Source organism: Ovis aries, chromosome 3 (genome assembly GCF_016772045.2).
Source record: "Ovis aries strain OAR_USU_Benz2616 breed Rambouillet chromosome 3, ARS-UI_Ramb_v3.0, whole genome shotgun sequence".
NCBI lineage: Eukaryota > Metazoa > Chordata > Mammalia > Artiodactyla > Bovidae > Ovis > Ovis aries.
In genome coordinates this window covers 20,130,401-20,146,560 of record NC_056056.1, presented here as the reverse complement: position 1 = coordinate 20,146,560, position 16,160 = coordinate 20,130,401, and positions in this window count along the sequence as shown.

The window sequence follows — 16,160 nt, the reverse complement described above, 5'->3', positions numbered from 1 at the left end:
CAAGCCCACTGTACAGGTGAGGAAATGGAGGCCCTCACCAGCACGATAAGTAGCTGCCCAGGGCCACTCAGGTGCCAATTGTAGCCGGGCCTTGAGTTCAGATCCTCAGAAGGAAACAGTGAGAGCCCCCAGGGTAGGGATTCCTGTTCTGAACCTTTGGCTCTGTTTCTGCTCTGACCCACACAGCCCAGTTCCCTTGTGGCCCCAGGCCCCTCCTGCTCTGCTCAGCTGGCATCCTCAGATATCTTCCCCTTTGGTTTGTGTCCCCGGCCCGTTGCACTTCCCGGGCTCTTGACTCCTTCTTACCCCCCGTGTGTGTTGGCAAAGTCATGGATCTGTGGGATGACCCGTTGGGCATGGTGCTCCTGCCTCTGCAAGGCTGGGAAGCAGACACACTAGCAGATGGCTACACACATACACACGTGAACACACGTGCACACACACGCCAAGTCCTGCTATGTGGACGGTGCACAAGGCACCCCAGGGTGTTCGCACAGGTGTAGCCAACACACCAGCTGTTTGCCCACCCTGGGAGCATCTTTTGGATTCAGTTTTCATAAAGGAGGCCCCAAGGACTTGGGTCTTATGGGTGCCTAGCATTTCCAGGTCGAAAAACTGGGGCAAATGCGAAAGCTTGCCAGGTGGCTCAGTGGGTGAAGAACCTGCCTGCCAGTGCAGGAGATGCAAGAGACTCGGCTTCTATCCTTGGCTGGGGAAGAGCCCTGGAGGAGGAAATGGCAACCCACTCCAGTATTCTTGCCTGGAGAATCCCATGAATGGAGGAGCCCGGTGGGCTACGGTCCCTGGGGTTGTAAAGACTTGGACACACGACTGAGCTACTGACTGATTGAGTGCAAAAGCTTGGACACACGAGAGAACAGGTATTTGAGCTCGGTCATTGGGTTGCAGGGAGGGGTCCAAGCCCTGGGCTGTTTGGAGCTATGTGGGGAGCTTGTGCACGGAGCTTGTGCACAAGGGAGCATTCCTGCCCTTGAGCCACAGGGCAAAGAAGACCAGGGAAGGACACGCAGGTGAGGGGACGTGGCCGTGGTCCAGGTGAGAGGAGGTGCTGAAGCCCCCGCTGGCCTTGGCTGAGGGCTGGAGGGAGGAGACGGGGTGAGAGCTGCCAGACTGCTGAGAGCTGCCGGCACTTGTCTAAGGAAGGGGCTGAGTGAGTGTGACCTGCTGGGACGTCTGTCTAAAACCTGGGGCTGCGGGACTGGGCCTCTGTCTCTCCAGAGCCAGGATGAGAACTGCTGGCCATTGGTAACTGGGAGGCCTCAGGGCTCAGAAGCAGGGTTCCCTGGCTGTCGCTCTCTCTTAGGTGTTTGTGGCCGCAAGCAGAGCCAGGACAGGTCCCTGCAGTGCCCAAGAAGTGGCAGCTTTGATCTCCTTCAGCCTCTGGAAGGGGTCTCATCAGTGTGTTCACAGAGCCCAGTGCCTGCTGCTGCAACACCACGCACAAGGCCGACTGCAGCCGGTGGCACAGAGTAGCCTGGAACAGCCTTGCAGTCTGCTCAGATACCCTGGCCCAGGTTTCCTGGTCACCTGCTCCGGAGATAAGGGACAGGACCAAAAAGGCCAGCCACGGCAATCCTGGATGGCCGAGCATCCAATGTATGTAGACGCTGAATGTTTCCATGTGGACTGGTTTTTAAAAATTAAAATGTATTTAGAAATTATTTTCTAAATCAGTCCTAAAGGAAATCAATCCTGAATATTCATTGAAAGGACTGTTGCTGAAGCTGAAACTCCAATCCTTTGGCCACCTGTTGCGAAGAGCTGACTCATTTGAAAAGACCCTGATGCTGGCAAAGATTGAAGGTGGGAGAAGGGGACGACAGAGGATGAGATGGTTAGATGGCATCACCGTCTCAATGGACATGAGTTTGAGTAAACTCCGGGAGTTGGTGATGGACAGGGAAGTCTGACGTGCTGCAGTCCATGGGGTCGCAAAAGTCAGACATGACTGAGTGACTGAACTGACTGAGAAACTATTTCAGACTGATAGTAGAGAGATGAGTATATATGTGACAAGCATACACAATAGGATGTTCCTTATAAAATCTAGGGGATGGTAGATGGGTATTCACTGTACCATTCTTCTGACGTTTCTGTGTATTTGGACATCTCCATTATAAAATACTGGTGGGAAAAAGAGACTGCACCTGCCAGTCTAGCTTGAACACATTTCTTTCCGCAATCACTGATCTGGAAAAAGTGTCCAGATTCACTCTGGGTAGGTCTCATTAACCCCACCCCCATCCCTCCAACCCTGGGGAATCAGGGGGTTGCCCCTTGCACACCTCACATCCCATAATATAACTTTCTGTATAACTTTCTAATAAAGGGGAAAATCCACAGATTTGGGAGGTTGCTGGAGTTGTGTTTCTCTTCCCGAAATCCAGAGTCCCAGACACCAGCAAAAGGCCAGCCTTATAAGCAGGCCTTTTGAGGACAGTGGTCTCAGAGCTGTTGTGTTAACTCTTCTGTGCTTGTGCCACGTAGCTGACTAACAGCTGGCTATCCCGCTTTCCCCAGGAACATCCTTGATGTGCAACACGTGTGTGTGCGTGTGAGTGTGTGGGCATGTGCTCAGTTGTGTCAGACTCTTTGCGACCCCATGGACTGTAGCCCACCAGGCTCCTCCGTCCATGGGATTCTCCAGGCAAGAATACTGGAGTGGGTTGCCACTTCCTCCTCCAGGTGATCTTCCCAAGCCAGGTTTCAAACATGCTTCTCTTGCATCTCCTGCATTGGAAGGCAGGTTCTTTATCAGCTGAGCTGCTATGGAAGCCCAGAGGTCTTGATAATTTCCAGGAATTAGGTATACTACATTTTCAACACCAATCTCGGCTCTGAGAGATCATTTAAATATTCCCTGATAATTACATTAAAAATAGCATTTGTATAGCACTTCAGGATGGAGAGTGTTCTCACCTGCATTTCTGCCTGAAGCATCACAGCGGCCTCGTGAAAAGGGGCTGGATATTTCTGAATCTGAGTGCAGAGCGTGGGAGCTCAGGAGAGTGACCGCCCTCACCGCTCACATGGGCAGGAAATGCAGTGTCAGGACTGCAGCCTCTCCTGACTGCCATGGTCTCTTCTTAAACTGTTATTTGAAGAGAAAAAGCAACCCTCATAAATGGTTTTACTTTGTGCAAAATATAAATTCACTGGTAGATATTCTGGAGACTCAGGCTTCCCTGGTGGCTCAGCTGGTAAAGATTCTGCCTGCAGTGCAGGAGACTGCAGTTTGATTCCTGGGTTGGGAAGATCTGCTGGAGAAGGGATAGGCTACCCACTCCAGCATCCTTGGGCTTCTCTGGTGGCTCAGCTGGTAAAGAATCCGCCAGCAATGTAGGAGACCTGGGTTCGATCCCGGGGTCGGAAAGACCCCTGGAGAAGGGATAAGCTACCTACTCCAGTATTCTTGGGCTTCCCTGGCAGCTCAGTGGGTAAAGAATCCACCTACAATGCAGAAGACATGGGTTCGATCCTTGAGTTGGGAAGATCTGCTGGAGAAGGGAACGGCTACCCACTCCAGGATTCTGGCCTGGAGAATTCCATGGACTGTGTAGTCCATGGGGTCTTAAAGAGTCGGACAGGACTGAGCGACTTTTCACTCACTGGATTCCTGGGAATTAGGAGTGCTGGAAAAATACGCTGGGCCATTTATTTTCTATATTATTTTCTTTATTCTGTAACTTCTCACTAATGGCAGGTGAGTGGAGAAAAGGGGAAATTGAATTGGGAATGGTTGCAATACTGAACCGGGGCAGCAGGGGGCAGCCTGTAGCTTTGCATCCTCTGTGGGTCCCTGAACCACCAGTTACCTCTCCTACCATCCTCCCAGCACCCCCTCAAGGAAGCTGGGCATCTTTAAGATTGGAGGCATTTTGAGAATGAGTGTGACGTCCAGAGAAAGTGTCTGTGAAGGAACCCCGTGCAGCAGGCTTCCAGGAAGACGTGCGGGACACACAGCCCTTGGTGAAAAGAGTCTCCAAGCAGCAGTGATGCTGTAACAACAGGTGAGGCCCAGGCCCAGTCGATGGGAAAGCCCAGGAGGCCTCCTGCTCTGCAGGTGTGCAGAGGTGAGAGCGGTGGGGTGGACAGGGGCAGCTATTTTCCAGTGGGCCTGGAGGGTTGTCGGTATTTTAACAATTGCCCTGTGCTTCTTGTTGTTTAGTCGCTCAGCCGTCTCCTACTCTTTGGCTTCCCGGTGGACTGTATAGCTCGCCAGGCTTCTCTGTCCATGGAATTCTCCAGGCAAGAATACTGGAGTGGGTAGCCATTTCCTTTTCCATGGGCTCTTGCTGACCCAGGGATTGAACCCGTGTCTCCTGCATTGCAGGCTTGTTCTTTACCACTGAGCCAGCCAGCCTGGTGTTTTCCAGCCCAAATGCTGTGGTGTCAGCGGCTCATAGGATTGTTCTTCCCCTGCCCCTCCCCACCGCAAGACAAGGGGACAGGCCACGCTATGACAGTGGATCAGGCCGCCTTGCCTTTGACCTTCTGAGCCCTGATCTGAGTCCTCAAGATTTACCCCCGTTCCCCTCTCCCCCACTGACTAATGCTAGTCGGTGTCCCCAGGAGCCCAGCGGTCAGCCCTCACGCCTGTTCCAAGCTTGCCACCAGCTCCAGGTGATCTCTGACCCAGGGAACGAGGGCACTAGAATGGGCTGCCTCCTGCATTTTATTGGGCTTGAAATTCGGTTGGTGACTTAACCTACAGAAAGGTGGTAAAATATGATAATTACGAGCAAGCACTTAGGGGTCATACCCAGAGGCCAGCAGAAGCTCGTGCCCTCACCAACACTCAGAACGCTGAGAGCAGCTGTGTTGGTGAAGGCCCTGGTTTGCAGATAGCTGTCAGACAAGCTTCTCTATGGGGCAGACCCTGTCTCAATCCTCTTTCTGCTACTTATGGTTTTCCTCTCTCAATCTCAGTCTTATCCCTTGGAGTAAGATGGTAATAATAGCAATCATCCAAGAGGGTTATGGCAACATGAAATGTCTCAAATTATGTATAAAGCTTTTAGCAAATGGGCTGGCAGCTGTTAAGAGTGATGCTGGCTAATTTTATCGTGATGATTTAGCAGCTCACCTCATAGGGTAACCCCAAGAGCATTCTTGGAGCCCCAGTGCTGGGTTTACAGGGCTTGCTGCAGCTGGGAACCCAAGGCCAACTTGGAAAGGAGCCTCATGATTGGCCTTGTGCTGGGCGATTCTAGGGAGAGTGTTAGTCATTTTGCAGCTGCAAGATGGCCTTGCCCGGGTTTCTTTGTTTTTCTGTACTGTTGGCGTCATCCACGTCCTGTTGGAAACCTCATTTACCTCAATTTGCCTGCCAGCAGGGCTAATTTACACTTTCTCAGTGATTATACAGATCTTTGTTATCAAAGCCTTGGGCCTTGTTGAAGGCAGCACATACGAGGTCATTCTTCCCCATATAAACTGGAGCAAAACCTCTCCACAGTCTTATGACTGCAGCTGGGCTCTTCCTGGGCTCCAGGTGGCCCTACCTGACTTCTCCAGCTCCTTGCTCCCTGGGACTTTCTCTGTGGTTGGTTCACACTTGACATTCAGGTCTCAGCTCAGATCCCATCCTTTTCATGACTTCCTACTAAAGAACTCCCAACAGCTCTCTGCCAGTCTGTCTCATCTCTGTTTTCTTCTTAGCATTGTTATCTCAAATTATTTTGTCCTTGCCTGTTTCCTTTGCTAGAGACAAACCATAGATGCACCATAAATGCATCTCCAGCTAGAATGATGCCTGGCGTATAGTAGGGGCTCAGTAAACTGCTGTAGAAGGAAGGAGGGGATGAAGGAGAAATATCCCAATATATGATGCTTCTCTGTTTGGTCCATAGGGTTCTAAGGAGCTGGAAGAGGAGCTTCACGTCCTAGGTTCTGCATCCTTGTCAAGCCTGTGGTCGCTTCGGCAGCATCCTTGCTGTGCCTCGGTTTCACCTTATCCATTGCAGAGAGCTCTCTGTTATGACATGCCTGGTGCTCTCCCATACGAAATGCCTTTGTGCAAGAGGGTCTGAGCTTCTCCAACTGCTGAGAACAAGATATGGGATGGGCTTCTAGGTAACTGAGGATGTCTGTCAGACCTCCAGTGAGTTGACTTTTTTCCAGTCTCTTCAAACATTCCTCCCAAGATGTGGTTTCTAAGTGTTTCAACTTCATCTCTATTAGGGACCCTGAAAAATCTGAAGGGTGTCCTTCAGAGGTACAATAATAAGGAGAATACCTACCTGTGAGCATTAAGTGGCATAACACACGTAAAGGATTTAAGTACAAGCTAAGCACTCAGTGAAGGTTGATCTTATAAAAGACTGGGATTTATCTTGGAACTCCTATACACCTCGGGTTCAGGGCATGCTGCTCCAGAGAGAATTTGCAGTTATTTCTGCCAAGCACGCAGGGAACCATCAACCCTAGGTCACTCATAGATAATTTCTTGATTTTGGTTTCCAGACCAAGTAGTGTCAGTTCAAACTCCATACCCAGTGAGGGCAGGTATGTGATTATGGCTTCTCATGGAGGACTCTCTTTCCCTTCTTAGCAAGTAGGAGTGGGAATTGAAAGGTTTCCTTGACATCTTCCTCTGCTAATTTTTTCATGTTCCATCTTATCCCTGAGCCTTCTTGTCCCCCAGGCTCCAAGGATCCTGCATTTCTAAGGCGTCTTATTTCCAAGTACCTTCCTGGTACAGGCCCACGGTTTTGTTCTGGTTTCCGAACAGCGTGGACACCAAGCCTCCTTGTTCCCGAGCTTGGCAAATGTCCCTGGGAGGGCAGGAGCTTGAGTTCTCAGTTTCCTCTTTGCTTTTGGCTCCTGGTTCTTCTTTGACTTGATCGAAGGCACCACTATGCATTTAAGAGGATATTTATCATATATTACCCAGGATTTGTAGGTGTTTTGTGGCAATAGAATTTTCAGATTATGGAAATTTCCACGTTGCTGGAGACAAAAATATCTAGATAGATGTTATGACTCACTCAAACCCATGCAGCCTGAACGGAGCCAGACCCACCCCCTCGCTGCCCCCTGCAGACATGCAGGCTGGCCTGCCAGTAGGCCTGCCTGCTTCCTGCTGGGCCTTCAGAAATACCACATCTGGCTCACAGACCCACCAGCACCTTCATGGGTCTGTAGGCCCGTGGGCAACTTGAACTGGCAAGTGTGGTTGGTGGCATCAGCATCCCTTATGGTCACACTGAGGCCGCCAATTACCATCTGTCATTGTTCATCTCTAGATGTTGCTGCCACTTCATTTTTACAAAGAATTGCGGAAAGAGGTGAAACAATTTTTCTTGCTAAAATAAAGATGATTTAGCTCCTTGCCTTCCTTGGGGCTGTCATCCTAACGACCTCATTAAAGTGACATGAGGTTGGTTCCTAGTGACTGTTCACCAGCTCCCAGCAATTAGCTCTTTTTTTTTTTTCACTAATCATTTAAAAATTACACCATTCTGTGGGAGAAAATATTTGCAAATGATGCGACAGACAAGTGCTTAATCTCCAAAATATACAAACAGCTCATACAACTCAACAAAAACAAACAGCCCAATTGAAAAATGAGCAGAAGACCTTAATAGACTTTTCTCCAAAGAAGACATACAGATGAAGACATACAGATGGCTGGTAGAGACAGGAAAATATGCTCAACATCCCTAATTATTAGAGAAATGTAAATCAAAACTACAATGAGGTACCATCTCACACCAGTCAGAATGCCCACCGTTAAAAAGTCTACAAATAATGAATACCACGGAGTGTGTGGAGAAAAGGGAACCCTCCTACACTGTTGGTGGGAATGTAAGTAGGTGCAGCCACTATAGAGAACAACGTGGAGGTTCCTCAGAAAACTAAAAATAGAGCTACCATATGATCCAGTAATCTCACTCTTGGGCATGTACCCAGACAAACCTGTAATTTGAAAAGATACAGGCAACCCTATGCTCATAACAGCACTATTCACAACAGCCAAGACATGGGGACGACACACGTCTACTGATCTATGAGACTACGGTGCCTACTCACGATGGAATACTGCTCGGCCGTAAAGAGCGAACTAATGCCATTTGCCGCAACATGGATGTAGCTAGAGATTATCACACCAAGTGAAGTAAGTCAGAAAAAGATAAATAGCGTATGATACTTCTTACATCTGGAATCTAAAATATGGCACAAATGAACCTGTCCACAAAACAGACACAGACTCACACACATAGAGAGCAGACTGTAGTTGCCAAGGGGGAGGAGACGAGGGAGAGGGGTGGACTGGGAGTTGGGGTTAGTAGATGCCAGTTATTATATTTAAAAGGGGTAAACAACAAGGTCCTACTGTATATCATCAGTCAGTTCAGTTGCTCAGTCGTGTCTGACTCTGCGACCCCATGGACTGCAGCACACCAGCCTTCCCTGTCCATCTCCTACTCCCGGAGCTTGGTCAAACTCAAGTCCATTGAGTCAGTGATGCCATCCAACCATCTCATCCTCTGTCATCCCCTTCTCATCCTGCTTTCAGTCTTTCCCAGGATCAGGGTCTTTTCCAATCAGTCAGTTCTCAGGGATGGCCAAAGTATTAGAGTTTCAGCTTCAGCATCAGTCCTTCCAATGAATATGCAGGACTGATTTCCTTTAGGATGGGCTGGTTGGATCTCCTTGCAGTCCAAGGGACTCTCCAAGTCTTCTCCAACACCACAGTTCAAAATCTTAAATTCTTTGGGGCTCAGCTTTCTTTCTGGTCCAACTCTCACATCCATACATGACTACTGGAAAAACCATAGCTTTGATTAAAAGGACGTTTGTTGGCTGTATATCATAGGTAACTATATTCAGTCTCCTGGGATAAATCATAGTAGAAAAGATTATAAAATAAGAATGTATATATGTGTATAGCTGAATCACTTTGCTGTAAAGCAGAAATTAGCACAGCATTGAAAATCAACTATACTTCAAATAAAAAATTAAAATGGAAAAAGTAAAAATCATTAAAAATTACATACTTTGGAAGTTTGCTCAAAATTGGTCAGTCTTGCTAGTTTGCTTCCAGATTTCACCTTTTCCCTCCATTCTTGAAAACTGCATGACATTTTCCTATCTTCAGTCAGCCAACCTCTTTCTTCCTCTCTTAATTTCTTCTGTGTTATTTCATTTGATCTGGAATGAGGCCTTTCACTCTCCCGGCTATAAATTGTCTGGTTCTGAAACTGTGAAATTATCTAACGTGACCAGAAACTTTCTTTCCTTTACCATCTCTATCTTATCTGGGATAATGGCATTGCATTGTCTATAATGTGAGAACTCTGGGGATAGAGCATGTGGATCGGAGTTGAAGTTGTATCGGTAAACCAGGTTATGGACTGAGCTATTAAAAATATAAGCCCCCCATGTGGAGCAGTAGAATTCAGATGAAACCTCAGGACTTGGAGAGGGAAGGGGGTGGGCATTGATAGTTATTTAACACCTTTCTTTCCCAGACCACGTGCCAGACCCTCCCCCAATTCCCACAACCACCAGAACCTCAGACATTATGGAGTAGCCTGCCTAGGTGGGTGGAAAGCAGCCTCCAGCTGGTTTTGTGACTTGTGGAATTTAATTACCTGTTCATCTTACATTCATGTATGAATTCATCTATCTTTTAAAAATATTTTTCTTTTTATTTCTCAGTATATACAAAGTTAGTGCCCCCTCTGGTTTAATTTTCCAAGTTGTAAGCTGAGGTGAAGGCAGTGTCTCGGGGACCTTCTAACTCCAAGTTATAACTCCAACTACAGCAACGTGGGGAACAAAGGCTGGGTCAGCGAGAGATCTGACATCTGTCCCGGTAGAGACAGGGCAGGCCCGGGTGCTGACTGTCCCGCTGTCCCCTCCATGTTGGGCTCAGGTTCGCTCTTCCTTTTAAACTGGGAAGGTGAGTTTACGATGGCAGAGCCTAGTGGACGGGTGGCTCTGTTGTTGGTGTGTAAATCGGTGATGCCTCCCTAGTGCCTCCCCGCTCTCTCCTCTGGGCTGTTCCTTAGCCTTCCGAGGAGCCCAGAGCATCACTGCAAATGTACAGCAAGATTCTGGCAAAGCAGAGCAATTTCGTAACAAAAATATTTCTTTTAATATTTTAGTTGGGAATGCAGGCAGCTGTTAGAGGCTCTGAAGCTAAATTCCAAAAGTGAGGCAAAGTGACTGACAATCTGGGCACACTTGGCCAGGCAGTCTCTCTTTACCGTAGCTCAGTTGGTAAAGAATCTGCGTGCAATGCAGGAGACCCCGGTTCAGTTCCTGGGTGGGGAAGATCCCCTGGAGAAGGGAAAGGCTACCCACTCCAGCATTCTTGGGCTTCCCTTGTGGCTGAGCTGGTAAAGAGTCCACCTGCATTGTGAGAGACCTGGGTTTGATCCCTGGGTTGGGAAGATCCCCTGGAGACGGGAAAGGCTACCCACTCCAGTATTCTGGCCTGGAGAATTCCATGGACTGTATAGTCCATGGGGTCACAAAGAGTCAGACACGACTGAGCGACTTTTTCACTTTCACTCCCTTTCCCGTGCTCAGGCGGGAGTTGGTCGTGGGCAGGGTGGTGGTCATGAAACAATGCGGTGCTCAGGGAGGGTCCCCATAAAGCAATGCGATCCTCCCAAGAGCTCTCCCCTGGACTGTTCTTCCCTGTGAGGGACACAGAGGGCTGCTTGAGGACCATCCTCAGAGCTGGGAGGCATGTCTTCTGCATGGCCGCATCATGTACATTACCCTCTGCCTCCCCGCCCCTCATCGCCCAACGAGGCTTCCTGCTGCCGCCCACCTGAGTATCAAGCATCTCATTCAGCCCCTGACCTCCACCCATGGCACTCCCCACAACCCTGCTCCTTCCTCCTACTGCTTCTCTGGCATTCTCCCTTTGGTCCAGACACACTAAACTACTTGTCATTCCTGAGATGTGTCTGGAATGCCAGTGGTGTCGTCTTCCGGGAAAGAGCATCTGGAAGGACTCAGGGCTCAGTGCTGACTGTCAGGGCTCACAGTCACTGAGCCTTCCTGGGACCCCTACTCCAATCTGGGTTCCGTCCTCTCCTCTCTGGACAGCACCCCGACCCCCAGCCTGGGACTTGCCCTCCTTGTACTGCAGGCACTTGTTCATCTCTCTCCCCGCCTGGGTTGAGCAACTTGAGGGCAAGGAGCTGCGAAGTTGAGTTCCTGGATGTCCCCGGGGGGGTAGCATCAGAATAGCTTGTAGCAGAGGCCCAGCACATTTCACTGGGATGAAGGACTGAATCAGTTCAGTTCAGTTCAGTCGCTCAGTCGTGTCCAGCTCTTTGCGACCCCATGAATCGCAGCACGCCAGGCCTCCCTGTCCATCACCAACTCCCGGAGTTCACTCAGACTCACGTCCATCGAGTCAGTGATGCCATTCAGCCATCTCATCCTCTGTCGTCCCCTTTTTCTCCTGCCCCAATCCCTCCCAGCGTCAAAGTCTTTTCCAATGAGTCAACTCTTGGCATGAGGTGGCCGAAGTACTGGAGCTTCAGCTTCCAAAGAAATCCCAGGGTTGATCTCCTTCAGAATGGACTGGTTTAATCTCCTTGCAGTCCAAGGGCTGAATAGATGACTGAAAATAGCGAAAAGTCTCCCAGGCCAAGGCTTATACACTAGGAGCTCACCAGGGATGGGCTGTCAGTGGGAGGACATTCCCAGGCCTGCTCATAAAGGGAATCAGGGGCAGTTTCTGGGACTTCCTGAGCACAGGTATCATCCTTGGAGAAGCATATCCCTTTGCTATGTGACGAGAGGGGTCCCTCCTTTGGCTGCCGGGTGCGGTGTGTTGGGGGCTTGGCTCCCCATGTATTGTGGGGAGCCGCAGGAAACCAGCCCTGAGACAGAGAATGGGTTCAGGCAAGTTAGTGAGGTCAGTGCTCCACAGTCACCCTCCACCCGGTGGAGAGGGCTGCCAGGGGGCCTGGAGGGAGAAGCTGGGCGATGACATCCAACCGCAGAGGGGAGGGGCGCTTCTCAGCCACCCCCTGAGACCCTTCGCAGCCCTTGCGAGCTCCCCAAGTTGGAGCTAGGGGCCAGGTTTTACACCCCCACGATGACCATCAAGGGAAGCAGGCATGTTATGGATTCAACTGTGTCCCTCTGAAGAGACGTGTTGAATTCCTGAGGCCGCCCCAACCTGGGAATATTTGAGAACCTACTACAGAAAATGTTGTGCACAGGGATCTCAGGACAGTGGGGCGGTGTAGGTAAGAGACGCGAGATTCAAAGTAGCCTGAGTGCTTTGCATTAATTAATTCTTTTATTCACACGCTGCCTTCATTTTCCAAATATTTATTGAGCACCTGCTATTTGCTCTGCTAGGGGCACACCGGGGGCATGCCAAGGCGGTGTTGTGAACCCCTCAGCCAGGCGCTGAATGGTTCCTGCCTTTCTGTGTTTCTGCAAATGAACCCGCTTTCTTGCCCCCTGGGATCCAGACCTGCAGCTTCATTCCCACGTGCCTGCTGCGGCCCTCGCCACATGCACTCAATGTAATGTGATGGCGTAATTATAGAAATGGATAACACCCCGAGCTTCCTGAACCACCCCAGAACATGTTGCAATAATTTGTCACCCATTTTCCAAGGTAGAATGCACTAACCCTTAATTATAAGCCAAGGCTAGAGATGAGTAAATAAATATGCATGCCAGTCTGAATGCTATAATTAGAACTACCATTTAGCTAAAGAAAAGTAGAGACACTTTAATTCCAGGCCTCTGCCTGAATGTTGAGCTGCTGCTAGGGAACAGCCCATGTGTGTTAACACGTTAAGTTCTGAGCAAGCGGTAGCATAGTAAGAAGGCAGTGTTTTGTAAATGGAGCTGAGACGTACTCTACATGCCACTAGATGTTTCAATTCTGTGTTTATTTCCCAAAGCCAACCTAATGTGATGGTCAGTAGTTTTCAGACACTTCAGACAGCTACTTTGAATGACAATTTGGCATAAAGTGTCTAACACTATTTGTATAACAGGTTGGCATCGCTCATTGGCAGCAAAGAGTTGGGTAATAATGAGATGGACACACATCATCTATTCATTTAACATTTTTTCTCAAGTACCCACTCCATGCCAGGCACTGTTCTAGGTAGTGATGGACACAAATGACTTGGACCTAGAGATTATCACACAGAGCAAGTCAGACAGAGAAAGACAAATATCCTACGGTATTGCTTATCCTGGCATGCTGCAGTCCATGAAGTGGCAAAGAGTCAGACACTACTGAGCAAGAGAACTGAACTGATTGCTTATATGTGAAATCTTAAAAAGTGGTACAGGTGAATCTATTTACAAAACAGAAATAGAGTCATAGACATAGAAAACAAATTTATGGTTACCAAGGGACACAGGTGGGGAGAGTGATAAAATGGAGATTGGGATTAACATATACACACTCCTGTGTATAAAATGTTGTTGTTCAGTCACTACATTGTGTTCAACTCCCTGTGGCCCCATGGTCTGCAGCACGCCAGGCCTCCCTGTACTATGTATAAAATAGATAACTATTAATAATAAGGACCTACTGTGCAGCACAGGGAACTCTGCTCAATACTCTGTAAAAGTCTATATTGGAAAAGAATCTAAAAAAAGAGTGGATACATGTATATATGTAACTGATTCATTTTGCTCTATAGCAGAAGCTAATATGACACTGTAAATCAACTATAAATAAAAATTAAATAAAATTCTAATTAATAAAACTTAATTAAATGTAATTAAATAAATAAAATATAATTATCTTGTTTTTCTCCAATAAAAATTAAAAAACATAAACGACTTGCTTTCATGGAGCTTACTTTTTAGTGAATGGAGACATACAAGAAAACAGTCAACAAGTGTATCAGTTCAGTTCAGTTCAGTTGCTCAGTCGTGTCTGACTCTTTGCAACCCCATGGACTGCAACAAATATATAGCCAAGTACATAATACATATGCTATATGGTATGGTGATAAATTCTGCAAAGAAATATGTCAGGAGCAGGGGAGAGAGTGGCGAGGGAGTTCTGTCTTAGGTCACATGACTGGAGAAGGTTCTGATGAAGTGACATTGCAGTGAAGGCCTGAATTAAATGAGGGAGTAGTGGGGGATACATGGAGAAAGAGTGTTCAAACAAGAAGAAACAGCAGGTGCAAAGGCCCTGAGGCATCTGAGGCAGGATCTGCCTGGAGTGTCTGAAGATCAACATGAAGGCCAGTGTGCCTGGGAGAAGAGGCAGGGAAGTAGGTCTGGAAATAAGATCAGAGAGGAAGGCAGGGCCAGATTAGTAGCCTGGGGGCCACAGCACAGATGTAGACTCACTCTGCAGAAAATGGGCGCCTTCGCATGGACTTGAACAGAAAAGTGACATGACTCAGCTTCAGTTTTAAAATGATCATTCTGACTTGGTGCAGAGAATGGACGTAGAGGCGTGGGCGTGTAAGGAGACAGCCGCCTGGGGAGGCTGTTGCACCTCTTCTCGTCTCACTGGGGTGCAGCTGGCAAAGGGGTTTGTGAGCAGGACCCGGGCTGTCTGGCCCTGATAGCAGCTGTGCGGTCCTGGTCAAGCTGCTGGAATGCTTTGTGCCCCATTTACTCCACGTGGAGCCGTGGTAAAGAACTGCCTGCAGTGCAGGGCATGCAAGAGACTTGGGTTCCGTCCCTGGGTTGGGAAGAGCCCCAGGAGTAGGAAATAGTACCCACTCCAGTATCCTGGCCTGGAGAATCCCATGGACAGAGGAGCCTGGCGGGCTACTGTCCGGGAGGTTGCAGAAGAGCCAGGCATGACAGCGACTACACGGCAACAGTGAGATCGGTGGGTTCTCCTCCGGGAGGGCTCTTCCACCGCTTAGGCGCTAGGATGCTTGGAAACGTCCAAAGTGCCCTCATCCAGTTGCCTGAAAATTTTCCCTTCCCTCCATGGGGTTGATGATGGGGACCCAAAATTGGGGGAGTGGGGAGCATGCTCTCTCCCTAGGCTCAGGGCTTGGGAATTGTGTGAAAGTGAAGTTGCTCAATCGTGTCTGACTCTTTGCGACCCCATGGACTGTAGCCTATGAGGCTCCTCCATCCATGGGATTTTCCACGCAGCAGTACTGGAGTGGGTTGCCATTTCCTTCTCCAGGGGATCTTCCTGACCCAGGGATCAAACCCGGGTCTCCCGCATTGCATGCAGATGCTTTACCGTCTGAGCTACGAAGGAAGCCCTTGGGAACTGTGTGGGTTCCCCTATTTTGCAGTGACCGTTTCCCTAATTCAGTGACCAGAAGGTACACAATCTACAAGCCAGCTTGCTAATGACACTGCTGGTAAGAACAGATTTCTGATTCTGGATTGTTCTGGCCAACTCGGCCCAGCTCCTGAAGTGGGAAGGCAGTGCAGGGGACCTGAAAGAATGACCCTCCTAAATGTTAACTGAAGTGGCTCAGAGAATAGGGGGTGAAGTTTGTTCCCGAAGACAGTGAGGAAAATGCACTTCTTGGCCTCACTGGAAATAACAGACACATATATCCTAATTATGTCTGGGAGAAGATACCAGCTGACATGTCCAAATGCAATATGTAATTGAGAAATTCCAATTAGGTGGGTTTTAAAAGACAGATTTCAATTATGAGGGATAACCACCCGTTAACTGAATTGAATTTTCGTTTCTCCTGGTTCCTGCAAGGCCAAGTGTACCATTAGACCTGGTAAATGCTTATGTTTGCTCACGGACTTGCATCTGTCTGGAAATCTGATGCCATAGCAGCCGCACAGAGGCTTTGTATGGGGAAGATATTAAGATAGTAACATGTGCAAAAGCCCCTACCCAGAGCCCGGCACTTAGCAAGTAATTAATAAACACTAACTAGATCTTCACAATCATTAATCTGGACAGCTGCTCATTTGATAACTGCTTTACTCTTCATACGACAAAGGTCTGTATAGTCAAATCCATGGCTTTTCCAGTAGTCATGTATGGGTGTGAGAGTTGGACAAGAAAGAAGGCTGAGCACTGAAGAACTGATGCTTTTGAACTGTGGTTTTGGAGAAGACTCTTGAGAGTCCCTGGGATGGCAAGATCAAACCAGTCAATCCTAAAGGGAATCAACCCTGAACATTCATTGGAAGGATTGATGCTGAAGCTGATGTTCTAATCTTTG